This window comes from Carya illinoinensis, chromosome 3 (assembly GCF_018687715.1).
Source record: "Carya illinoinensis cultivar Pawnee chromosome 3, C.illinoinensisPawnee_v1, whole genome shotgun sequence".
In the NCBI taxonomy this organism is placed as follows: Eukaryota; Viridiplantae; Streptophyta; class Magnoliopsida; order Fagales; family Juglandaceae; genus Carya; species Carya illinoinensis.
Window position 1 is genome coordinate 31758645 of NC_056754.1, and position 9690 is coordinate 31768334.

Sequence of the window (9690 nt, forward strand, 5' to 3'; positions counted from 1 at the left end):
TAGATTTGTAAATATTTTAATCATCAATCGTTCACGCTCAATTATAAGCAACTATTTTTCTTGATCTTAAATGTTAAATCTTCCAATTAAACGAAATCATTATTCTAGTTTAATTGAAGTAAATCAATCGGAAACAATATCATAAATTATTAGACGGATCCTCGAAACCTTAGTCTTTCTCCATATCAATTCATTTTATCATTTTAGTTTGATTCAGATATTTTATCAATCTTCATTTGATTGCACGTTTCTTTTAGTAATTTTGTTTCATTGTCTGAATTTGTTTCTTTTATCACAAAAGTCAATCCTTGTGGATTCGATCATGTAAGATACTACAACACCTGTATACTTGCAGGTAAAACTGCACTAAATTTTTGGTTCATTAATTTGAGTCAGAGTTTAGGCGCAACAGCATTCTTCAGAAAGCTTCACTGTTTCAAACTCCTCCAATCTTCTTTTCTTGGAAATGATGTCCTTCAGGAATTTGACATAGTTTGGCATTTGTTCCAAGGCATCTGCAAAAGGAATATTTATGTGAATTTTCATAAAAATATCCAAAAACTTAGAAAATTGCTTATCTAATTTTTGCTTTTGAAAACGCTGAGGGTAAGGAAGTGGAGGAGCGAGAATAGGAGGATTGTCAGGAAATGAAATTGCAGGAGGCAAGTCGGTCTCTCTTAGTGTATCATTGACAATCTCCTCTTCTTCTACTTAATCTTTGCTTTGGCCATTGTTTGCAGCTGTAGGGGTGGATTTGCTCTCTTTTAATGGTGACCTTTCAATTTCTTTTTCACTCCTAAGTGTGATGGCTTTGCATTGTTCCTTTGGATTCACTTCAGTGTTGTTAGGAAAAACTCCTCTTTGTTGGGCATTGATGGTAGTGGCTAGTTGCCCAATTTGCACTTCAAGATTCTTCATAGTGGCTCCCATATTGCTACAATGAGTCTCAATGTTGTCCAACCGTAAATCATTCTTTTTAAACCTTGCATTGGTCTCGTGAACAAAGGAAACCATGGCATCCTCAAGTGACATTTTCTTCTCGCTTGGTTGGCTATCAAATCTTGGAGGAGGATGAGGTTGCAACACATTCTTCGTATTTCCATATGAAAAATTCTCATGATTTCTAAGCCCTGGATGATAGTAGTTTGGCATAGGATTACCACGATAGTTGTAGTTCCGATTGTTGACATATTGAACTTGTTCCTGACTTACTTCATTACTTGGAACTGTTATACTTGTAGATGCAACATATTCTGTACTTTGTGGTATCCTTTGTGTTGTCAAGGCTGAAATCTGATGAGATAGAGTAGCTACTTGAGCTGAAAGGGCTGATATTGGCTCCAATTCATGAATTCCAGCAACCTTCTTAGCCAAAGTCCTCTCAGTTGGCCATTGATAGTTGTTTAAGGCCATTTCTTCCAAAAGGGCAGTAGCACCCTCAGCTGTCTTTGACATCAAAGTGCCACCAGAAGCAGCATCAACTATAGTTCAAGTTTGCCCATTTAACCCATTATAGAACATCTGAACTTGCAACTAATCTAGCAATCCATGTTGTGGGCAACGTCAAACCAAGTCTTTATACCTCTCCCACGCTTCATAGAGTGACTCAAAATCATTTTGCTTGAACTGGCCAATCTCACTCCTGAGTTGGGCTGTTTTTGCAGGAGGAAAGAATTTAGCAAGAAACCTTTCAGCCATGTCCTGTCAACTAATGATGCTTCCTGGTTGTAGAGATTGTAGCCAACCTCTAGCCTTGTCCCTCAAAGAAAAAGGAAACAATCTCAGTCTAATGGTGTCTTCAATAACACCATTGATCTTCACAGTGTCACAAATCTCCAAGAACATTGCCAAATGAATATTGGGATCGTCCAGTGGCGATCCGCTGAATTGAGCCTGCTGCACCATGCTAATCAAAACTGGTTTGAGCTCAAAGTTGTTGGCATTAATTGTCTGGCACATTATGCTAGAGTAGTTTCCATTCACAACTAGTCGTACATAGTCCTTCAAGGTGCGTGGTAGTGCCTCACGTTCTTCTTCAGCCATGGCTAGTATCTTATTTCTTCTTAGTGATCTAAGAGTTCTTTCAATCTCCGGATCAATAGGAATAATATCACGAGATCTAGCACGACGCATCCAACGTCAAAAACACACCTGTAGAACAAATTAAAATAAAATTCTAAATTAAAGCCAAGATTACTTTGTATCAATATTGACAAAAAGAATAAGAATAAACCAATCCCCGGCAACGGCGCCAAAAACTTGATCGGTGCAAAACTGCAAGTGCACAGTATCGTAGTTTTATAATAAAGTGATAAGAAGAGTATCTTCTTCAGGGATTGGTACCTTACTTTTGCCAAATACCAAACTTATACTAATCTCAATTTTATCTAGAGGAATCACTAAGATTTTTTGTAGTTGCAAATTAAACTAGATCAACTCAGAGAGAAATACGCAAAGGAAATAAAACTGACGTTCAAAGATCAAATTAATGGGAAACAAAACTTCTAGGAAATCAATTTCACCTAATTCTTCACTATGCTTTTCTCATCCAGCTAATTTAATTTAATTCTTTTTGTTCATTAGCAAATCTCTAATTGATCCAACAGCCTCTTTCGATAGTCAATTGGAAATTATTCTTCTTTATCAATTCACACAAGAATATGCAAGTTAAATAATCAAGAAAGCAATAGGACCAATGATTTAATTACTACATAGGTTCATACAAGTCTTTCGATCTCTATACTTACCTATGCTGAAATATTCAAGATCTACCCTATGATTCCCTCTTTCGATAGCAAATCACAAGATTAATTATCATCTAATCAATGGCCAGTTAATTAGAAGCAATAAACTCAGAATAAATCAGATAAACAAAGAGAGAATTGCCTTAAATTAGCATAGACAATCAAGCATAGTTCGGAACTAGGTTACATCATTTTCCTAGAATGAATAAGATTTAGCTCATGCTAGAAATGAAATTCAATATAAATGAATTCACCATAATTGTTCTTAGAAGATTGGAAGAAAATAAACACTGAAAAATACTCCTCGAGCTCACTGTCAAGCGGCCAAGGAAACGATTCAATGTTTTTCTCCCGTCTGTGCTCGTGTATGATTCCAATGTACATGCAGTAATTGGAATTCCCTCTCCAAAACAGATGATTTGAATCCTTCTAGCTGTATTTTTCTGTCCCAAAAAGTGTTCTCCAGTCAAAAAGTATGGCCATAGAGTGAAAAATCCCTTTTATATGGTCTGACGGCGGAAGACCCTAGATCTGTCAAAATACGTTGTTTGCTCAAGCGGGGTGTCGAGCGTTCGACTCTGCCTGATTTCGCTCGAGCGGCCAATGTCTCCGTTCGAGCGATCTTTGTTTTTTAGCAACCCGCTCGAGCTCCCTGTCGAGCGGCAGTCGAGCATTTGAATCTGTCTGAATTCGCTCGAGCGGCCAAAAGCCTCTGCTCGAGCAAACTTGTAAAATCTGCAATACGAAATTTTTGCAAGTCATCAATCCATTTCTTTTAATCTCTCCCATTAGACTCTCACCAAAAGAAATAGCTCATCAACCTATGGATCGTGTTAATAGTAGCTTGAGGGACCTGTAAAATAGCAAAAAGGTGAAGGGCCATGCTTGATATAACATGCCTTAACAGAACAAGTTTCCCTCCAATAGAAAGAAGCTGCATCCTCCAACCACTATTTTTTTGCCTCACTTTATTCATCATGCCTTCAAGATATGACTGCTCCCCAAAATTATGGGCACCCCTAGATATTGAAAAGGGAAAGTTGTAAAAGGCTTCGCTTACGTGTAAAGGGAATTTTTTCTGAGCAATATAAAGCAGACTTATTTTTGTTAATAAATTGGCCCGGCCACTGTTCAGATTACTCAGGATTTTATGAAGCACTCTAACTGACCTTTGACTCCCATTAGAAAAAATAACCACATCGTCAGCATACATCAAATGAGAAATAATAGGCATACATCGAGCCTAATGAAAATGGCCAAATTTGTTCTCTGCCACACTACGAGTAATCATCCTAGAAAGGACCTCTTGCTGAATAATAAACGAATAAGGTGATAGATGATCACCTTGACAAAGACCTTGGCCTCCCGAGAAGAAGTCTTTAATTGTAACATTCATCATAACCAAGTACCATGGGCTTGAAATACAAAAATGGTCCAGGTCACAGAATTGGGGAGAAAATCCAAACCTTAGCATGACCTTCATCAAATAATTCCAAACCACGCAATCATATGCTTTTGCCATATCCACTTTCAACATAATATTTCCACCATGATTTCTTTTATTAATAAAGTGAACTATTTCCTGAGTGAGGCTAATGTTTTCAAAGATACTTTTGCCAGGAATAAAGGCTCCTTGCTCCAAAGAAATCAGGTGAGGCAAGAGACTTATCAAGTGATTCACAATAATCTTGGAGCAAATTTTGTAAAAGATAGAGCAAAGGCTAATGGGACGGAACTTATCAAAACTTGTAGGCGAGTCCACCTTTAGTATTAAAACCAAATATGAAGCCGTAAAAAACTTTGGAAGACGCTTGGACGTAAAGAATTCCAAGACTGCATTCCACACATCAATTTTAATTACCTCCCAACAGCTCTTATAAAATTCTGAACTGAAGCCATCAGGACCAGGAGTGCTATGACACAATATGGAAGACAAAGTATCAAAAACTTCATCTACTATAGGCGCACGAATGAGGGGGACATTCTCCTTCTCATAAATGATGGGAGCAATTAAATGCTCAAGAATAGGCTGCTCTGCCAGCGGTTCCCCTTGGAGAAGAGTAGGAAAAAAAATCCACTATACCTTGGTGAATGCTTTCTGGAGTCTCAAACACAACATCATTCGAACGTATTTCCATCCCACACTTTTCCGTAGAAAAAAATCCACTATACCTTGGTGAATGCTTTTCGGAGTCTCAAACACAACATCATTTGAACGCATTTCCATTCCACGCTTTTGCCTCTTGTTGGCTAGGCAAGTATGAAAACATTTTGAGTTCTGGTCACCATCAACCTACCATTTTAGCTTGGCCATTTGAGCTAATCGAGTCTCTTTCCAACGCCTCCAAGTTTTCAAGTCTAAAGATACCAAATGCAACTCTCTTTTCAATTCTTCCTCCCAATTTAATTGAAGCTTTTTCCCAATCTCCTCAACCTATTTTTCAAGAGCATCAATACGGCCTAAAGTATGACTAAAGACCCTTTTCTTCCACTCCCTCAATGCCACCTTGTTCTGCTTTAATTTCATCACCAAAATCTGAATAGCCGAACCACCACCCCTAGAAGCCCAAGTAGTCCGAACACACTCCAAAAACTTATGATGATCCACCACATCTGTTGGAATAGAAAAGGAGCTGGGCCATAAGAGAAATGATCCTTCTTGAAATCAATAAGCATGGGAGCATGGTCCGAACTAGATCTAGGCTAGTATGAACAAATAGCATTTGGAAATAAAGAGAGAAATGAAGCATCCATAAGAACATGATTGAGGCGTGCCCAAGAGCGGGCAAGGCCAGATTGCCCATTGCACCAAGAATAAGCACTCCCTTTTGTAGCCATTTCAATCAAACCTCATTGGTGTATCCAGTTATTAAAAACCTCCATAGCCATAATAGGCCAACCTCTTCTTCATTTTGAGTCACTACAGATAATATTAAAATCACCAATTAAAACACAAGGGTATAAACCTAAATTATTAATATTGAAGTCATCCCACAAGTAGCGCCTCTCTGCCATGGTACAGTTGGCATAGATCACTGTAAGCAAAAACGTCTCATCTCCTTTGCCTTCTCTAATAGAAATAAATTGCATTCCCATTCGAACCAAATTCACCTCAAGAGCACTATCCCAAAAAATCCATATTCCCCCCCCCCCAACCTCATTTGAAATAATATTATCAAATTTCAGAACTCATGCCATCCTACAAGCAACATCAAGGTTTTGAAAAGGTTCCAAAATATCAACAACTTTCGGCTTCAACTTGTCGATCAACTATTTTAACCTTCCTTTAGAGGTACCAACCCCCCTAATATTTCATACAAAAATGGAATCAATTATTGAGAGGGGTTTGAATATCGAGCAAGAACCCGAGAAGAACTTCTAATTTTAACAAAAGTCTTTTTCTTATACTTCTTTTTACCTTCATTGATCTCAGACTCCGTAAGATAATCTTTATCCTGCGAGAAGACCTCAGGATGTAAATTTGGTTTCAGCTCCGAAACAATAGCGTCCAAAATTATCGGCTCTTCGACTAGCACATCAGTAGGCTTGTCATCACCAAGCTCATCATTCTGAACCTCAAACGGATCAGAAGGAGCCACCCCTTCACCAGCCATAAGCACTAGGTCCAATCTCTGTCCTGAATAACCAGCCATAGAAGATTCCCCCAACACAAATTCCGTAGTGGAGTCCACGGCAAATGCTGGGATGCTTGTTTTTGTAACAGGTTCCTTAGCAATTTCTTTTTCTAAATTTAACTGAGAATCACCAACGGGGTCAGACTGCACCACCGTAGGTTCCATAACAAGAGCCAAAGTACCTACTTTCTCTAAGGGTAATAGAATACCACCCGTGGGGTCAGACTGAGTAGCATCCGTAGGGACTAAACTACACGGTTGCGTCGTAGGTTCCATAACAGGTTCTACAACCTGTTCGAAAATTGGTTTTTGCCCTTTCTTCCATACCCATGATTTCCCAACCTTTTTCCATTTTGTCTGCTCTACAAGTCTGAGAGTTATGGCCTTGCATCCTACACTTGCAACAATAGGCAAGGAGAGTTTCATATACAACCTCTTGCTTCCTACTAGTAGCATCAATGGTTCCTTGGTAGCATCAACTTCTATACAGAACCTTGCACCATCCATTCTCTTAGTGCAAATAACCTCTAACAACTTTATATTTATCTTTATCTAACAATTTTACATTCATGTTTTAGTTTTATCTTTTAAGGAAAATAGAAACAACTTTAGTCTAATAACCTCCTCAGTGCAGGTCAAGTCCATGAATGTAGAACAAACCTCTTCAAACTCTTTGATATGCAAATAAGGGTTCTTAGATTCCATGCCATGAAAATGTGGAATCAATGGAATCATTCCAGGTTTGAAATTAAAATTGTTTGCATTCAAAGGTTGAATTATGCATAAGGGTGTGCTAGTTCTAACAGGTTGTAAATAATCTCTAAGTGTCCTGTTTTGATTCATCATTTCCCTATCATGATTCTCATTTTCAGTTATGGTGCTATGAGTGTCAGAAGATGATTCAAGAAAAAGAGATGCATAGTTAAAAGATGATAGTGATTCTGTCCTAAAAAACTGAGAAGTTTGGTCTCTAGTCCACCCAGTCATACAAACAAAAGCAGAAAATAAAGCAAAATGTAAGAAAAATAGAAAAAATAAATTAAAAATAAGAAAAATGTCACCCAAGCTGTGAAGAGGTTCACAACACTACAAACGTCCTCTCGGCAATAAGAGAGTGCTCTAATAAATACCAGTTATCCCTGGCAATGGCTTCAAAAACTTGATGGCTTGCTAAATCTGTCTTCCAAGTGCAAAAGCTATCAAAGTAGTACATGGATGAGTTCCAAGGTTATTTCCATAGGGACATCAATGTTCATGAAGAGCAAGAATATAATGAGTTGTGATTATGTGAGGAGCATATTTGTAAAAGGGGCTACTTACACAACTAAGAAAAGAAACAAGAAAATGAAATTTATGTATTGATGTGGAGTGTATTAATGAAAAATGTTTTGGATCTTTTCTCTATTTTTTTTAACTGAATAATTTTCTAAATACTTGTAAGATTAAAACAAAGGAGTAAAAAAAATGCTAGAGAAATGAGTACAAGAAAAATGAAAGTGGCAAAAATCTAAACTAAAAATATTTGAGATTTCAAAAGGGGATTCTAAGAAACAATTTATCAAACACCTAAGTTTCAGATTTCACCCATTCATGAATTAGAATTGAACATTCCTCACATTCCATTTTACTCAATCATTTACTCATTCAAAGAGATAATGACTGGAAGTTAAAACAATTCAAGTCCAGTTTATAGTTTATCCAAAATTTCCTACTGAGTTGGAAAGCAAGTTTGGTCAATGTAAGATGAAAGAAACCTATGGAGTCTTATGTCACAATCAAGCATTAGTTGTGCTTGACATCAACAACAAATCAAGATCGGCAAGAAGAACCCCAAACTTTCATAAATATAACTTGTTTCACAAAGTAATAGAGTATGAAAAAGAAGTCAATGGATGAAGTGTAAGAAATCAACTCTAATCCAAATCTGGGTTACTCCCCAAAACCTAGGCTTAGAAATTTAGCCTAACATCTCAAAATGGATATCCTCTCTAAACATTTCTGAATCTACCCAAAAACTGAAGTAAAAAAGATAAGAGAAAAAGTAAACAAATGAAAAGGAGCTGAAGAAGAACTGCTGTGCAGAAAGCAAAACTGCAGAAAAATAAAATGCCAAAAAATAAATTGACCAAAAGGTATAGAAAATGAAAACTTAAAACTAAAATGCTGAATCCGAAAGATCTAAAAAAAATGAAAATGTAAAGTGACCGGTGCAAAACTGCAAGTGCACAGTATCGTAGTTTTATAGTAAAGTAATAAGAAGAGTATCGTCCTCAGGGATTGGTACCTTACTCTTGCCAAATACCAAAATTATGCTAATCTCAATTCTATCTAGAGGAATCGCTAAGGTTTTTGTAGTAGCAAATAAAACTAGATCAACTCAAGAGAAATAAGCAAAGAAAGTAAAACTGATGTTTGAAGATCAAATTCAATAGGGAAGAAAACTTCTAGGAAATCGATTTCACCATAATTCTTCACTATGCTTTTCTCATCCAGCTAATTTAACTTAAACCTCTTTTATCTATTAGCAAATCTCTAATTCATCCAAAAGCCTCTTTCGATAGTCAATTGGAATTGATTCTAGTTTATCAATTCACACAAGAGTATGCAAATTAAATAATCAAGAACGCAATAAGACCAATGATTTAATTACTACACAGGTTCATACAAGTCTTTCGATCTCTATACTTACCTATGCTGAAATATCCAAGATCTACCCTATGATTCCCTCTTTCGATAGCAAATCACAAGATTAATAATCATCTAATCAATGGCCAGTTAATTAGAAGCATTAAACTCAGAATAAATCAGATAAACAAAGAGAGAATTGCATTAAATTAGCATGGACAAACAAGCATAGTTCGGAATTAGGTTACATCGTTTTCCTAGAAAGAAGAAAATTTAGCTCATACTAGAATTGGAATTCAACATAAACGAATTCACCATAATTGTTCTGAGAAGATGGGAAGAAGAACATAAACACTGAAAAATCCTCCTTGCAGCCTCAACTGGTCGTCAAAAGCTCAAGAGAACGATTCAACGCCTTTCTCCCGTCCGTGCTCGTGTATGAATCCAACGTACGTGCAATAAATTGGAATTCCGTCTCCAAAACAAATGATTTGAATCCCTCTAGCTATGTTTTTCTCTCCCAAAGAGTGTTCTCCAGTCAAAAAACCGCGGCTCTAGAGTGAAGAATGGCCTTTTATATGGTCCCACGGCGGAAAACCTAAAATCTGTCAAAATACGATGTTCGCTCGAGCGGGGTGTCGAGCGCGCGTCGAGCGTTCGACTCTGCCTGATTTCGCTCGAGCGTC

At 37.2% G+C, this 9690-nt stretch overlaps 1 non-coding gene across 1 annotated transcript; it reads left to right on the forward strand.

The window, feature by feature from the left end:
- The first annotated feature begins 1543 nt into the window (after nt 1-1543).
- Nucleotides 1544-1650, forward strand: LOC122306005. The gene has a single exon (XR_006241428.1). It is a non-coding gene; the product is annotated as a small nucleolar RNA R71 (small nucleolar RNA).
- Nucleotides 1651-9690: the final 8040 nt, after the last annotated feature.